General features: G+C 32.2%; 1 long non-coding RNA gene across 2 annotated transcripts; it reads left to right on the forward strand.

The window, feature by feature from the left end:
- The first annotated feature begins 448 nt into the window (after nucleotides 1-448).
- LOC127718088 (uncharacterized) lies at nucleotides 449-17,680 on the forward strand. 2 transcript variants are annotated; one of them, XR_007989558.1, is made up of 7 exons: nucleotides 449-532; nucleotides 4,696-4,735; nucleotides 5,322-5,636; nucleotides 7,637-7,746; nucleotides 8,401-8,604; nucleotides 10,552-10,643; nucleotides 16,548-17,680. It is a non-coding gene; the product is annotated as an uncharacterized LOC127718088 (long non-coding RNA). The 2 variants fall into 2 exon arrangements; XR_007989557.1 differs by lacking the exon at nucleotides 16,548-17,680 and having other exon boundaries at nucleotides 10,552-13,497.
- The last annotated feature ends 789 nt before the right edge of the window (nucleotides 17,681-18,469 follow it).

Consider the following 18,469-nt stretch of genomic DNA (forward strand, 5'->3'; position numbering starts at 1 on the left):
ATCATTGTTATGTAACATAATACGTTTTATCTAGGTATCATGTACAATAGGTAAACAATCCTATAATTCGAAAAACTAAAGATTAGATCATTCTGGGTATTTAATATAGGTATATATACACTCATTTAAAGTCACGTTTTACCGATTTATGAATTTAATAGAAATAATTTCCTCTTAAAGAAAGTAAAATAATAATATACTTATCATATATCATTATAACTTATGAACTTCATGAAAATAGTTAATAAAAGATTCAGCTTATGTTAAAATATTTAACTGTGTTATTTACTCTCCTTTTGATATGAATAAGTTATATATGGAGAGTTGTATCATTGGCACTCATACCACATCTCCTTATATCAAGTTATATAAGTATGTAATTTTAGATAAAAAAAAATAGCTCTATCAGATAAACATCAAGTATTTTATCGTTTTTAAATGCAGCCAGAGAGAATCCCAACAAGCAAGAAAAGAAGATAGCAGAATGGTGTTTGAAAATAAAGATACAAACCGGTTGGCAAGTTTAAAAGCGGTAAGTCGTTGGTTATGAGTAGCTTTATAATAGATCATGTGATGTAGATAAGACATAAAATAATGACCAGTTTTATTTCATTATTTTTCATGATTAATATGCAAGCTACATTTTTCAAAACATTTAATTCATTTGAATTTATCATGTGTTGTTGATAAAAAAATTATCAGTTTTATAGATTGAAATGCTAAAAATTTACGTCATTTATTTTAAGATTCAAATATTCTGAATTTTAGTTTTTAATTTATCGGTACAATAAAGAAACATTATCAGTGACTGTTTAAGATAATCTAATAATGTAAAAATTTTCATTACCCTTTTAACAAGTGTTTAACCTATATATGCAGGATTAATAACAAAAATCCTGAAAAAACTGTCTATTGTTTTTTGGGGCCCTTTATAGCTTGCTTTTTCGGTGTGAGCTTAGCCTCCGTGTTGTAGGCCGTACTTTGACCTATAGTGTGTTACCATTACATATTGCGACTTGGATGGAGAGTTGTCTCATTGGCACTCATATATTCGTTGTACCATATCTTATGTTACTTCACACTGTGTTGGAAATCATTTGCTGTAACATACGCATTATGTTTTGTGCTTTGTTCGTTCGAGATTTTTTAAATGATATATACGTTTTCTTTTACACTATCGAATAAACAATTTTTCTCATTTCCTGATCATCAACGTAATTTATTTTAGGGAGGAAGTTAAACATGATATCTTATAAATAAAATTTGAGGATAAAAATGGTATTGCCAAATAAGAGACGTAATAATTATTCTGAACGGCTCGGAGTTCGGTACTTTTGTTATCTTACCTTTAACATTAGATTTAACTGGACAGTAATTATCAAAGCCGTTAAAGTTTATATCACGATAAGTGAGTTTTATTTAACCTCATCATTGAGCCATTTGTCGTGGTTATTCCTAATATCAGAAGTCCATTACTAGACGAAGTGTGTAACCCGCTATATAGTAAGGCGATCACGTTGTCCCCGTACTTCCAACTGTGATTGAAACGGGATATGAGCGAAACACCCTACAACTTAATTAGCACACAGTTGAAAATATTGTTTGACCATCGATGTGTTAATGAATAGCAGATGCCATATTATATCAGTGTCATAAATCATTATGATGCGTAATTTAAAGGAATAAAAAATGTTTGTATTATTTATCAAATTTTAAAATCTACAATTATAACCATAGAAAAATTATCAGACGGAATAAAAAAGCTCACTTCTTGATACTCCTTCTTCAATTTCGACTGCTATCTTAAATCCTGCGTTACTGAGATCTTGACGGTATTACTTGAAGTTAGAAACAAATGTAGCGTTTGTACTAACAAACGATGAACGACAAACTGTGTAGACGCATTTTTAGCGAGTGCATAGTTTGTCAAAGTTTATGTAAACTTTGTAAACGTATGTTAGAAACAAATGATCAAAACATGTGCGCGCTTAGCCGTCTGCATCGTTTGTGTAAGAAAGAAATGCACTCTAAATTGTAGGAAAAGTTGTGATCACGATCTTTGTAAACAATGAGTAATACATATTTATGCTTTATGCAAGTATACTTCATACTGAAATACGATGAAGACTTATTTTCAAAAAACTAGCTGTGTCGACAATTTGATTTAATTTGTTCGAATACTAAACCAATCTCAAGGGATGAGTTGGGTAAAGAAACTAGGTATACTCCCTTGAATTATCCGGTTCCAACGGTAAGACCCTTTCTTACAAGTGTAGGATGTATAAATTAGTACTCGGCAGCCATGTCAGGTCAGAGGAGGGACTTTAAACTCAGTACATCGCTTATTCAGGTCGAAATAGTTTCGAAGTCATCTGAAGCAACAAATGTTCGCTTATTTTAGACAAATGAAATTGACAATGAGGGTTGGTTGAAAACAAAACTTTACGACAAAAGAGATAATTTCAGCTTCCCAATTGTGAATTTTCCATTTCTATGTACCAACATTCCAGCAGCGCCTGCATACGGAGTATATATCTCCCAATTGATACGATATTCCCGGACTTGTATTTCCTATTCTGATTTCCTTGATAGAGGATTGCTGCTCACAAGGAAGCTATTAAACCAAGAGTTCCAAATGGTGAAGTTGAAATCATCCCTTCGTAAATTTTACGGACGCCATCACGAGTTTGTTGACCGTTATGGAATAACCGTTTCACAGATGATATCGGATATGTTCCTTATGTCGTAACTACAATACCCTTCCCTTTTCACGAATGTGACCTACCGAATTAGACTATTTACCGGATTTGTAATAACATTAGCATCACGACGGGTGCCACATGTGGAGCAGGATCTGCTTACCCTTCCGGAGCACCTGAGATCACCCCCAGTTTTGGGTGGGGTTCGTGTTGCTTAGTCTTTAGTTTTCTATGTTGTGTCTTCTGTACTATTCTTTGTCTGTTTGTCTTTTTATTTTTAGCCATGGCGTTGTCAGTTTATTTTCAATCTATGAGTTTGACATTCCCTCTGGTATCTTTCGTCCCTCTTTTAGACAAATGTATTTCGACAGAAGCGAAGAAAATCCTATCTTTTGCTTATTCGTCACCGTATATAGCTTCCCTGGTGCCGTAAATAACCGATACATGATAGTTCGTCAACACAACGTTTTATTTTTTTTTTTAAATAGGCAATTATGACTTATATTTTGACAAAAAACAACTATATCTTCAAAATAGACGATACATTTTTAGTCCTACACGCATGACAAGGCAGATTTTATATGATTTTATAGTTTGCCATTGCGCGATGAAAAATTGTAGAGATGAATTCTTTTATAAAATTTTATATCATTTTAAATGTTGAAAACGAAGTCAAATAACTGACAATAAAAATCCACCGCACTATGTCGGCTCACTTCATTTTCAACAATCTGATAATTAAACAACACTCAAAGAGACTAATTAACAGCTATCTGTTTGATGATAATATTTCTACCCATGATTCCATAGTTGTAAAACGAGATTTAGGAGGACCACATATGACGCTTTCCACTGATTATGGGGACACCGTGATCGCCTTACTATATAGCACAGCTTGCAAACTTCGTCTAGTAATGGACTTCTGCTAATATCAATAGAAAAGAGTATCTCATTTTTTTCTTGATCGGTAAAATGGAAACAATTTAAAGCAAATCTTTGACAAATACATGTACATATATTTTTATAGTAGATTATAGTAGATAAGTCAGATAATGCATAATTTTACTTGTCGTATAACACACCTCAACTAGAAAATCCCTAACATATGCATTATCTTCAACTTTATGCATTCAACTTCGATACAATGTCAATTGTGAAGTGTTGGCCCATATATTGCAGTTTGCATCTGTTATCATTTTGTCACAATATCTTGTGTTTTATGTTTACTTGAATATTAGCATCTTTTTTAACATCATTAATTTTGATTAATTTCATAAATGAAAGTAAATAAAGTCTTATATTCTTAATTTTTCAATCAGTTTAAAAACACTGCAAGATGCTCTCAAAACGTTGCCATATCACGAAGGTTGAGCTACAGTATTTGTCTTGATTCAGGTATAAGGATTTTGTATAAAATAAAAATAATAAAACTACTATTGCTTACTAATTCCCTATACACCATCTCTGCTAGCTTACTGATACAGGATCATATTATTACTCTAGTCATGTTTGGAGCGTAACAAGAAAGTCGAACAAAACAATAGCAAAAAAAAGCTGATAAGCAACAAACAGGACAAAGGTTTTACTCCTTTAAACAAATATAAAAAAGGCTATAAAACTGAAAAGCCAAAAGAATTATAAACAAAAATTAAAATGGATCTATTTTAATAAATAAACATAATTTAGGAAGGCATTTTGCAGATACTCGATCCAAACATATATTTCTACATGTAACAGTCTAAATATTTATAGATATATATTTAGAAAATCTTCTTATCCATTTAAAAAAAAACACGGTTTATTCTTAATGATTGAAGAAATATGTGTACAAAGTTATTCCATGAGATATAACTAAAGGGTATCCCTAAAATGTGTCATATACAATTAAATGACATTAAGTCTTTGATGGAGTGTAATATAAATTATGCTAACACTATATGTCTTATATTGGATAATTGTTTAACGACTACTGTATTGCCAATTTCTATTTAAACAGATATGTCTATTGTAACTGCTTCATATAGAATTATCAAATGGTGAGTAATGACAACATTTTATGCGACAACACATCATATTAACTTATACCTTCGTTCACTTTAAATTTTCTAAATTTGTACGTGCTATTTTACGGCAAATCTCTGTATTATACATTGACAAATAATAATAGATACGAGGAAAATATCAATGGCACTGCAACTTCACGTGCAAAAACAGAGGCGAAAGATATCACAGTAATATTCTGCAGAAAGCCGAAAACAAACTGAAATGCCATTTCAAGATAGCAAAACGAATAAAAGATAATAGCATACAAAAAACAGCATACAAAAAACAGCATAGAAAAACTAAAGACTGAGCAGCACAAATCCCATTATAAACGGGGATTAATCTGAAAGGAAGAGCAGATACAATGATATGTTGTATCCGTCGTGTTGCTCATGTAAGTACTTACAGAGCAGCCATAACACCATGATTCATAATAAACAGATATCAAGGTTTACATGATCAACAAGATCCTGGATGTAATTTTAATAAATTGGAATAAAAATAACAGGTTTAGCACATATCTATTCCATGAAAATATCCTCTACAGAAAGGTGGTTTATTATTACTCATTTATTACAGGTTCGGTATCATGGAGCTTAGCCACTAGACCAGCAGTGTTTGGAAAAGATGTTGAATTACACTGTAATATGGATGATAATACTACAATCAACAATCACAGACATTGGAGTAAAGGAGACAACGTTAGAGAATTGGTGGTAAATGGCAAGACTGTAAACGATACAAAATATTCAGAAAAGTTAGACGAGGCAAACCGTACATCGATTTTAACTATTACGTCATTAGAATCTGGTGACGTGAACGTGCCATATACATGCCAACATGGTTTTCATACGTACAAGAAAGTTTTAAATATGACCGTGGAAAACTTCGAAAGTAAGTATCTCTGCAAAATTGTTGTATGTTCAATCGGATTTAATGTCATTTTTCCAATTAATATTTCAATTAGATATGAAAAAAATACCCTCTAAATTGACAAATACTATTGTCGTACCGCAGTCTCTACCGCGACATGAGGACACCTTATTTTGTGCCTTAAATTGTCACTATTTTAACCATGTAAGCGTACGAAAAATATAAAAATAAAACGTCTAGTGTTTATGTTTGACATCAGAAGTATACATATGACGTCACTTTAGTAAGATGCAAAAGAGAATGTAGCAGTTTCGCGTTTTTAAGTAAAAATATTTACAAAAATGGAATCTATTTTAGTATGTGGCATTATGGAGATAACTGTATAGTATTTTATACTTGGCTTTCAAAAACGTTATTTTATTTCGCAAATATTTGTTTACATAGCTTCGCTACACGTCGCTATGTTAAAACCAACACAGTTATCCGTTAAGTAAACAGTATTCCGCTTATATAAGTTGTAACCTGAGATCACCCCTAGTTGTTGGTAGGGTTCGTGTTGCTTAGTCTTTAGTTTTCTATGTTGTGTCCTATGTACTGTTGTTTGTCTGTTTGTCTTTTTCTATTTAAGCCATGGCGTTGTCAGTTTATTTTCGATCTATGAGTGTGACTGTCTCTCTGGTATTTTTCGCCCCTCTTTTGTAAACAACTATAGGTCTCCGAACGGCCGTACAGTAAAGCAATCTTTAAAAAGCCCCAGCATTACAAAATGTATAATAATTCAAACCAGAAAACCAACGGTCTGAGTATACAGAACAACAAATTAAATAAAATATGTTAGACATCACTAAACGACAACAACGGAATTTAATTTCAGACAGGCACATACAAAATGCAAATGTCAAACATTTAAGCCTTCCGTAAAAATGATGCAAACATTGCCTTTATTAAAATGATATTGTTAAAAGCATGATTTTTGTAAGATGAATACAGCTTATGTTAATCTAATTTGAATAGAGAAAACATATTTTAACAAAGTATATGTTATGAATTGGTTGTCGGTACTTATGAATACTTCGGTTCGGTACACTTTTCAAGAATGTGACTTACCGAATTAGACTATTTACCGGATTTGTAATAACAAAAGCAACACGACGGGTGCCACATGTGGAGCAGGATCTGCTTACCCTTCCTGAGCACCTGCGATCACCCCCAGTTTTTGGTGGGGTTCGTGTTGCTTAGTCTTTAGTTTTCTATGTTGTGTCATCTGTACTATTATTTGTCTATTTGTCTTTTTATTTTTGGCCATGGCGTTGTCAGTTTGTTTTCGATCTATGAGTTTGACTGTCCCTCTGGTATCTTTTGTCCCTCTTTTGTAGTTTTAACACGTGTAAGGATATCCGACAAATTTGAATAACCAGCAATAATTGTGGGGTTTTTGAAAAATATTTAAGATATCCTTAAACTGGATTGACCATGTTTTGAAAGAAAAAAAAAATATTCGATTATTTGGGTAGGGTTTTTTTTAATATTTCAGGATGTCCTGTAATATTTCATAACAACCTGAGATAGAAGAATGCATTTCCTGAAATCAAATTATGGAGGTCATTAAATACTTTTAAAAAGATTTCCATTATTATTTATAGTAATCCTAAATCAGACTATTGAGGTCTTGAAATATTTCCAAAAGGATCTAAAATTATTTAGCAATATACTGAAATCAGGATACGGAGCTCCATCAATGCAATGGTTTTATTACATCTGTGCCTCAAACTAAACATAAATAGTAAAGACAATTTATATTAAAAAATGTTTCTTTCAGGGTAAGCACATCATACCTCAACCGTCATATATATTTATTGCGTCTAAAAGTGAGAGCAGAAAACAGTTAAAATATAGTTCGGCATAACTGAAATTATCAACATATTTATATACACTTTCGAAAACTTACATATGGAATCCAATGTTAACTCTTAAAATATCAGTTGATAGCATTGCAATGACATTGAACGTCATATTTTCAGATCATCCAAACAGCAACAACACTATTTTCAAGCAAGATGACGACCATATATTATTTTTAATGAAATTTGAAAAAGTGTTTCCATTTCCAGCTTGCAGAGCGTCTATTGGGGTATGTTGTCAATTACTATAAAATATGCCTATACAAAAACAAATGCATTCACAGTCTTACAATGTTTGGTTAACAAAGCCCTAAAAAATGAAAACAAACAATCAAATTACCTTAAATCTTTGAAACTACAGTAGTTGTTTTTTTCTCCAGATATAACTTTTTATAACATTAGAATTATTCTCCGTTGTGTTAATAATTCTCTTATTCCCAAACTTAATTTTGAGAGTGCCAGTTTTATATAAAATGTGTGTGTGGATGAATATATCCCTTTGAAACAACTGTTATTTCTACGAGTAAGAATATCATTTTGATATGGCGAAACACTGTTTCTAAAACAAATTAGTATGTGAAATTATAGAGTGTATGTCGGTAAAAAAAGGAACACAAACAAATCTAGAAGCATATTCTTCCCCTAAATATGTTATGAAAAGAACAGTATTAAATTGTCTTCTTCACGAATGGTTTATCTTTAAATTGCATCAATTTTTCACCTAACAGGAAACTATCTGTCGTTTGAAGGTTTTATAAACTTTTTTTTGTAATATGCAATTTGATGTAATGTTCTCATCGTATTTTAAGTTGAAACAATGAAATACATTCGTGAAAGAAAATTGACAACTGAAAATATACTTATTCTACGAATTTTATTTATAGGGTAAAAATATAACGCAATTGTTGAACATAAGTTCCGTTCGAAATCATGTATTTTACAAAGTTGAAATTAGCCTGAAATATCATCACATCTCGAAAAATTGCATTCATCATCCGTTAGAGCTGGACTGCTGCGTCTGCACAAAGACTATCAAACAACGTTTTGAAACAGCGAATGAAGTGTGTCTTGAGATTGAACAAAACAAGGTATGTTTGATTTTTATCATGTATGATTGATGTAAAAATAGTTTTTTTTCTCATTATTAAATGTGTCACTGTGACCTCACTGAGATGAATAACAGCAATACAAGCGCTGTTCTTTCTTTTTTGTGTAGTTTACTGTGCATATACTGAGGTTGTTTCATGGACGGATATCCCACATCCTTTCTTTTCTATTGATTGTACACGAAAATGTTTGTTAAGTAAACAAAATCATTTAGCATCACTTGGCGTCGGTCGTCACATCTTAAAATAGAGAGCCAAATTTATCCAATCTTAGCCACAGTTATCATCGTTATATCTAGTTCAAAATATGTCGTTTTTTTACTTAAAGTTGGTGTTCAACTGTCAATTTATGGATGTCGATTTCAGATGCGTCTAAGGTGAATCTTTTGTGCATATTCCGACCTAAGGTTGAATACAGGATCATGTTGGATCTTGCTTTTTTTTTCTCATAACCGCAGATAATTTCCCGACAGGCTGTAAAGGAAATCCGTTTTGGAACTTTCATAATGAAGCGCTTGTTATTTTCTTTGTTTGGAATCGATTATGGAAATTTGCCCCAATAAGTTTTATTCCGAAATAAACCATTTGCAATCAAACATCCCAGCCTTGGATTTATCTTGTGGTATTATATTTCTAATAGAATATCAGACAATTCATAAAGAAGTCTGTTTTCCTTGTTATTCAATTGTTGGATGTTGACAGGTTTATCAGAGAGATGCCTCTAAAATATCTGGAGCACCATACCGCACATCGAGCGTCTGTCATACTATTTGTATGTCTCTTGTTAGGTTATTTGCTGTAATGGCCTGATCATTAAGTTTAACCGACGATTAGGCTCAAGCAAGAAAGACTATCAGGTACTGATACTTTATTCCTAAACCAATCTAACAAATGGTAAAAAGTCTGTGGTTGGCCACGAATTGTGTTCAAGATGACGTTTTTCCTTAGAAAGTTCTCCAGTACTGGGATAACCTTGCAATGTTCAATTTGAGATACGTGTAAGAAAGGGAAAAGTAGCGATGATGCAATGATTTAACGTTCTTACAAGTTCTTATAAGGTTTAAAGATGATTAATCCTCCTAGACTGGAACACATAAACAGATTAAGATTATAATCAAACGAACTATATAAATAGAGGAACGGCGTAACAGGATATTTGCGTTATATTTCCTTATACTTATCATATATTTGGCAGACTCTAGCTGGTTAAAGCCACTTGATTTGAGGGTATATCTATCTCAGTCTGAAATTTGCAACTCGTATATGATGTTTTTGAAACTCAGATATTTTTTAAATCAACCAACAGATAGTTTGATTTAAGAAAAACTGTCGCCAAAATTGCTTCAATGTTGTTTTTTTGATGAATAGGAAAACCAACACAAGCCGTGTTGTATAATGAAAAGAAGCGCTTATGAACAATGCTTCGTTGTATTTGATGGTCATGTTACGTACAGACAGGTTGTCGTCAATTTACTGTTCATTTAGGAATGGCGTTTACTTGTCGGACAAAACAGCAATTTGTAGCTGTTGCACTGACGTGGAACTACGTAATTTGTTAGACAAACTAGGCTGGCAAATTGTATTTTTTAACGGTGTTGGCGCTATCCTCACGATTAGGTTTAAACAAAACAAGACTATCAGTTGATGTTTATTTCTAAAGCAATCTTACAAATGGAAAAACAAAATACATATCAAATTACAATTTTACAATATGTTGAATAAATGTTATAATTAAATCCAGATGTGAAGGATTTGATTCGATAAAATTTTGCACTTACAGAACCGTTAAATTTCCAGTCTACCATGGATAAACGGGTCGAAAGCATCAACGAACGATGTTTTAATTATTTTGTATAATACTTATCATTTGTTATACATTTCAATCATTATACATTATACATTATTCTAATGAATCATAATTATGTTTAGTACATCAGGATCAAGACAAAGACCAGACTTTTGGACTCTTGGGACGTGCGGTATTTGTACTTTTACTAGTAGTGGTTGTTGGCAGTTTCATTGTTAGTATTGTCATCGACAAATGTGGAAAATGTACTTGACAATTTGATAAAAAACAATTTTACATTCTATGTAGCTTTTCAAATTGGTTTTGTTTACAGTGAACCCGAATACGTTACTATTAAAATAGAACATGCATTTATCTAATGAATTTAAGACTCATATAATCAATGAATCTGTAAAAATTACAAAATATAGCAATGCTATAATGGAGCAAATTTTCTTAAAAAGCAGATGTGACTTTTAATATTTAAGTTCAAACTTTTTAATTACTATTAACGCATCTAGTAAGATCTGATGCAATAAATAAATTATCAATTTGTCAAATCTTTAGCAGTCATACTATTTCCTTACTTGGAGAGACATGTAATTGTTATTGTTTAGTTCATCTCTTGCGTTCGTCGTCGTGGTGCATTCGTCTGTCGTTTTAAACCAGGTTTAATCAACCATTGTCTACCTAAGAAAATGTCTGTACCAGGATTATGACAGATGTTATCCATTCGTTTGATGTGTTTGAGCTTTCGATTTTGCCATTTGATTAGGAACTTTTCTCGGTGTTCGGTATTTTTGATATTTTACTTTTTAAACTTTTTCAAATGTCGCCTTTTTTTAAAATATTCTTCTTGATATTACCAAACTTTCTTTTAATGTTCCTTACGCGATCTTGTTTAAAAATAATATATCGTCAGGGTCTATCTTCTATGGAGTAATTTGAAAAATGTTTGCAATTTTTCTTTTTTTTATTATCTTTAAAACTCTTACAGAGAGACAAACACTTAAATAGTATAAAGTGCAAAGCTAATGAGACCTTACACATAAGTGAACATACCCGAAATCGTTAATTGGTTCCTATATATAGAGTTATTGAATTTAATTAAAGAGATCATTTTTACCCTTTTGTCATATTTGCAAAAACGATATACATGATATGCTTAATATAATTTACGTATGAGTCTAATTTGTAAATTGGCTCTTTTATGAGTTATTGCACTTAAAAGACAAAAGTTTACCTTGTTTTTGTTTTCTTGATGAAATTATTATACTTTGTATAGAACCAAATTTTCCAAAGCAAAAATGTTCTGCCAAAAATGACTTTCGAAACCGGCAATTGACCGTTTATAGGAGTTATTATCCTTTGAAGAAAATATTTACCCCTTTTACGGTATTTGCAGAAACTGTAATAGAAAGAAACAAATTGTAATAGGGATAATGATCGGCAAAATAAGGTTTATAAATTAGTCAACAATTTCTGAAATTTTCCTTATTATAGTTGTGTTCTTGAAAAATAATGGTCACCTTTTTTTGGTCGAAACTATATAAAAAACAAAGAGTGATTGTAGCTAGTAAAACATGTTCAACATCATAAGATCTATAATATAGTTATCCTTAAACCGTTTATTTACTCCAGATATTAAAATAATAAAAAAAATTAGATGCCCAGTAAAACTCATTCAATAAGTTTGGAAATTTACTTAGTCAATGATTATTATAGTAAATAGGATTGTGTACTAAAATGTGTAAGAGAAGAGGGGCGAAAAATACAAGAGGGGCAGTCAAACTCATAGATAGAAAATAAACTGAAAACGCCATGGCTAAAAATAAAAAAACACAACAGACCACGTTTAATGGTCGCACATTTTCTTTAAATTTTGAAACTGATATCAAATGAAAAACAAACAGCATTATCTATTTACTCACATGAAACAAACCGGGATGCGATATTCAGTACGTAGGTGAAACTGGACGATATTTATCAAAACGCACACAAGACCACCTGTATCGTTTTAAAAGACCCAATGAATTCAAAAGTATCATTTATCAACACAGTAAGAAGCACAATCATCCTATCAAATATTTAACAGTTCAACCTTTAGAAGTAGTGAATAAGCAGCCTGGTGAATCTCATTCAAAGTTTGTACGATCACGGAAAATAATTGAATTAAATTGGATTAAATAAATACAGACAGTCTACCCTCTCGGTCTTAATGATAATATCATAGGAATTGGTAATATATCAAGAACCGATTCTATTAACATTTTGGATATAGTTTCTAAAACTGTTCGTAAAAACCGTTCTCATGGGCGTAGAAAAAATCGCAATCAAAGAAAATTTCGGACCAACTATACAAATATTTTGGACCTTATTTCTATTTCAAAAAACAACGGCAGACATTATCTGTTAACCAAGCTCTGTTATTTACCTGTAAATAGATTAAATAAAATTTTAGAGGATTGCAACATAATTCCATATTGCAGTCCTAAGTATGAAATCGTTCAAATTATGATAGCATATTGTTATTCTAGTCTGTTCCCCAAAATTGATCGCCCTGAAGATCGTTCTGTTAAAGAACAAATTCCTGGATATTTTGATAATACTGAACTCCCTCTTATTTGTTATGTTTACAAGAAACCTTCCCGAAAATATGTGCTTAATTATAGCCAAGTGTGTAAAGATGTAAATATCAGTGAAAATACACCTACGTCATGTAATTGCAGTAATTTCGAAAACATTTATGGCCCCATTTCCCATGTTATAACAGGAGACCTTAACATCGTTCGCGACCGAGAGTTAAATTCGTTCCTCAGTAAAGGACCTAAATATCGTCCCCCGTCAATTATTAATTGGAATGAGTGTCATCCACGACTCACTCCGTACTTACTGTTTGAAATGGATAAAACGAGAAAAAGCTGACAAAAAATCTTTGGACTCTTTTTTTAATTCAGTAATGAACATAGTTGATATACGTATACAACATTTTAAAGAATATTTTACTCTTAACAACAACCATAAAAACCCCATTCCTCGTATCAAACATAAACTAAAAGAACTAGCCAAGGAATTTGTTTTTGTCCCGGCTGATAAAGCTTCTAATAATATCATTATTGTTTGACGTAAATTTTACACTGAGGTTTTGCAAAATGAAATCACAAATTCACAAACATTCCAACTGACTCCATTTTCGGAAAACGACATCTGTAACAAACATAACATTTTTATCTACTTCTTTACAAGCAGAACCAAATACAATGAAAGTCCCAACTAGGTACTGGCTTCCGAAGCTACACAAAACACCTTACAAATATAGATTTATTTCGTCTTCAAGCCATTGTTCCACTACTCAATTGCCTATTCTACTTACTAGTACACTAGGTACAATCAAAAACCTGATAATAAATTGTTCAAATAAGGCCTTTGAAAATAGTGGAATTAATTACTTTTGGAGTGTCAAAAACTCGTTGGAAGTAATTGATAAATTGCATGCATGAATTGGTGATTTTAAATCTGTTCAAAATTTAGATTTTTCTACTCTATATACCCCTTTGCCTCATATTCTTATTAAGAAAAAATTCACACTCCTAATTAAATGGGCATTTAAAAAGTCAGAATGCGAATACATATGTTTAAACTCTTTTAGGTCATTTTTGAGCAGCAACAAACAAAAGAATTATGTCAATTGGACATGCGTTGATACTTTATCTGCCCTTAAATTTTTACTAGATAACATTTTTGTTTGCTTTGGAGACTCCGTATATCGTCAAGTTATCGGAATTCCAAGGGGGACTAACTGTGCACCACTTATTGCGGACCTGTTTTTGTATTGTTATGAGTTATAATTTATGACTAAAATCAGCAAAGACCCATCGAAACAACATCTGATACAAAAAATTAACAATACTTTTAGATATTTGGATGATATATTGACTCTCAATAATGACGACTTCAGTATGTATACTAAAGACATTTATCCTGTTGATAAAGCTAATGACCACTGCCCTTTCATCAATCTTTATATCTATATCATTAACAGGAAGGTTTATACAAAAATTTATGATAAAAGAGATGATTTTTCATTTCCTATCGTTAATTATCCGTTTTTAGATGGTGACGTTCGCTTGTCACCATTTTATGGTGTTTATATATCTCAACTTGTACGATTAGCTCGTGTATGTAACAACGTCTTAGTTTTTAGCGAGAGAAATTTATGTATTACTGAAAAATTATTACAGGGTTTTCGATATCACAAACTAGTCAAAACATTTACTAAATTGTATCATCGGTACAAGGACATCATTCGTAAATATTACTCAACATGCAGACATCTTATACGTTCAGGTATTTCACATCCAATCTTTTATGGTAATATTCTTTACAAAACACAAAAATGTCAGTATTCACCTCAAAAGCTAACAAAACCTTTAAACAAACTTATTAAGAAGGGATTTAGTTTCGAAACTGTTGTCAGGTCATTAAAGATTGCATATTTTGGCTTTAATATTGATTCACTTATAGGGTCTTTGCAACGGAATTAAACACATTTATTCTAAAACCAGTTGTTGGCATGACACGGGTTATGTTCTTCTCATATATTTTATGATGGTATAATACAAAACCCCTAACATGAGGGATTGTGCTTAGTATTCATATGATGAAGACAGCATCTTTCGATCAGTTTAATTGAGGTCTGGAGCTGGCATGTCAGTAACTGCTGGTAGTCTTTTGTTAATTTTTGTATTATTGTCATTTTGTTCATTTTCTTTCGTTACCTATTCTGACATTGGACTCGGACTTCTCTTAAACTGAGTTTTACTGTGCGTATTGGTGTGTGTTTGTTTTTTCTACATTGGCTAGAGGTATAGGGGAGGGTTGAGATCTCAAAAAACATGTTTTACCCGCCGCATTTTTTGCGCCTGTCTCAAGTCAGGAGCCTCTGACCTTTGATAGTCTTGTATGATTTTTAATTTTAGTTTCTTGTGTATATTTCGGAGTTTAGTATGACGTCCATTTTCACTGAACTAGTATACATATTTGTTTAGGGTCCAGCTGGAGGACGCCTCCGGTTGCGGGAGTTTCTCGCTGCATTGAAGACCCATTGGGAGCCTTCGGTTGTTGTCTGCTCTATGGTCGGTTTGTTGTCTCTTTGACACATTCCCCATTTCCATTCTAATTTTATGCACTCTTCTTAAAGATTGCCGATATATTCCTTCAAACCTGTAATTAATCCCTGGCACTTTCTCACCATCATGCTGTTTTTTGTTCACAATAAGAACAAACTATACTAAGGAGTTAAAACAATGTTTGACTCATTAGATCAACTCAAACAAAATGATTAGATTTTTTTTCCGTTTAGTTTTTTGCACTAAAATCAGTCCGTTAGTTTTCGTTAGAATTGTTATACATTTTACATTTGGAGCCATTTATAGCATATGCCTCGCATGTTTGGGTTTTGCTTATAGTTGAAAAACGAACGGAGACCAATAGTTGATTATTTCTACGTCATTTTGGCTGGATGAGAGTTGTCTCATTGGCAATCATACCACATCTTCTTATGTTTATAAAGACACAAAGTATCGAACTCATACCTGGCAGTCACAGAAAGCTAGTTCAAAACAAACTACAATTGATTAAAAAAAATCCTAGTTGCGCGACTATAATATGATAATCCGATTGATTCACAATTAAGACGTCATAAACAGTCAGAAAAAAATGACCTCGCCCCGTGTAAATAGAGCGCTCGGTTTTCTAAAAAACACCACAAAACTATTTGACGGGTGCATTGTCTGATTCGGTAATTATAAATTTCTCATATTATTCACAATACCCTTATTGTCCAGAAACAGTCAAAATGACCTTTCTATATCCAATGGACCAACTTGAAATATATTAAAAAGTTCTCGTCCAGAATATGTAGAAATATATGACACAAGATGTTATGCTAAGAATAATAATTTATTCTGATTGAAACTTTTAATTAAGCTTTTTTTTTTTTTTTTTTTTAGTTTGTATTAAATCATTTATTAGTCGGTATTCAACCAACTGTTGTTGCTAACTAACCTATCATTATGTTGTATCGAGCACATTTAGACCCTCCTTTCACTAGTATACCCTTCTTATATTATCGTTTCAGTGAATGGTCATCAATTTTAAAGCCTCACTGACAGATTTATACCTCGTAGCTGGGAATGGCAAATAATGCGTAACAAAGAGTTTTTATCCCACGGCATTGCAACAGTGCTAACTATGTGTATGAAGCTGAATAATTCAGAAGATAGAGTAAACAATGTGGCATGCTAGTTATATTCTGAAGTTTCCTTCTAAATGTTTCCTTTTCGAGTCCAGCCTCTTTTAGTTGATATAAACAGTGTCTTCTAATTTTGTGCAGTTAGTTGATCAACAACATGTATGTTTAAAAAAAACGGTAGACGTTACCAATCCATTAATGTATAATACCTTTAAAACAGAACCGAACATAACAAAATTTTACAACAGATGTGGCAACTTTCAAGCAAGGACCGAGGCTCATTAACTCGGGAATCAATTTAACGCAGGACTAAGGGAAGTCCGGAGAGCCGACAACCTTGCTTCGGAAGTTACAAATGTGGGATGCAGGAATTACTAATCTCCGAGGATCTTCTAAACTACTCTCGGCCTACGGTGGTGTTTTGCATTGAAATTTATCAAGTTGTAGTTTTACGACTACTGATTTATTTTTACTACTGTGTGTTTTTGTTTTCCTTTATCTTTTGATTATGACATTGTCTGTCTTTCTTTGATAAACGGTTTTTGGTTACCTCTTGTTATCTTTTAACTTTTCTGAGAGAGAAAAATTGGACACTCTAATAATCACGTGGTTCCAATGAATATTTGGACTTTATGAAAGCATTTAAATTGTAATCAAATTTGCGTAAAATGGTCTCGGCACATTCAAGACTACTCAATCAGATTTTGTTAAATGGTTTCCTTTAAATTGTCAACGTTAACAGGAGCTTGAGCCAACATGAATACCAACCTAAATCAACTTAAACGTATAAAGAATATTTCTTCCTATTTATATCGGTTTATGGAGTTAAATAGTTTTTTTATGACTCTTTAAATGAAGAAAATGATGCAATTTATGGAAGAATAAGTATAAGAAAGTATACCACATAAGGACGATTAATAGAATTGTTGAACTTGTTTAAGTAAAGATATTAAGTAATTTTCAGCCATATGTGTGCTTTGTTGGTATTTATTAATAACGAGCAGTTATATAAGAAACAATTTGGTATTTGGGTATAAATGCTCATATATTTATCATATCTGTTTCACTTAAATAAGTATAATTGTGGCAACAAACGAACATCCCTTTTTTAAATGTCAATAATTGATAGAAAAATGAAAAACGAATTTAGTTCGCAAACTCAATGTATTTTATATATCAGAACAGATTTGCCGTTTTCATTGATTATCATAAGATGCTTTGTTTCATTGTCATAAGATAGTGTAGACGGGTTCTCGATTACGTCATTTCCATTTAACAGATTTTCGGTGTCTTCACCATCAGCATCACGTTCTTCGTGTATTCTATAAATGTTGCTTGGTTTCCATTGGGACGCATACACACAATTGGAGTCACCTACTGCTATGCCATTTGCATGACGCAACCAATTGAAATTAGTTACGTACTTGCTGTTTGCTCGTAAAACCTTGAAGTCCCCTGTTTCCCGTCTGGTAAAGAAAACGTCACCACCTGTATTCATAGAAATATCGCAAGGGTTTGCTTTTGTATTTATCTTTTTCAAAATATCGCCATTGAGATTAGTCATTATTAAACAGTCTATTTCAACACTTAACCATATTTTACCCTCAGAACAGGTGATGCCTCCACAGTTTTTCCCTATAAAAATCTTTTTTTCGGGTTTAAGTGATGTCAAATTCAGGGTTTGAATAAAACATCCCTCCCATGATGTAACAAGAGCTAGAATTTTGTCATACAAAGTTAAACTATGGGGTTCATATTCTAATTCAATTGATTTAGCTTCTGATCCATCTAGGTTGCAAGTGGCAAGC

Source organism: Mytilus californianus, unplaced genomic scaffold (genome assembly GCF_021869535.1).
Source record: "Mytilus californianus isolate M0D057914Y unplaced genomic scaffold, xbMytCali1.0.p SCAF_10, whole genome shotgun sequence".
Taxonomy (NCBI): domain Eukaryota; kingdom Metazoa; phylum Mollusca; class Bivalvia; order Mytilida; family Mytilidae; genus Mytilus; species Mytilus californianus.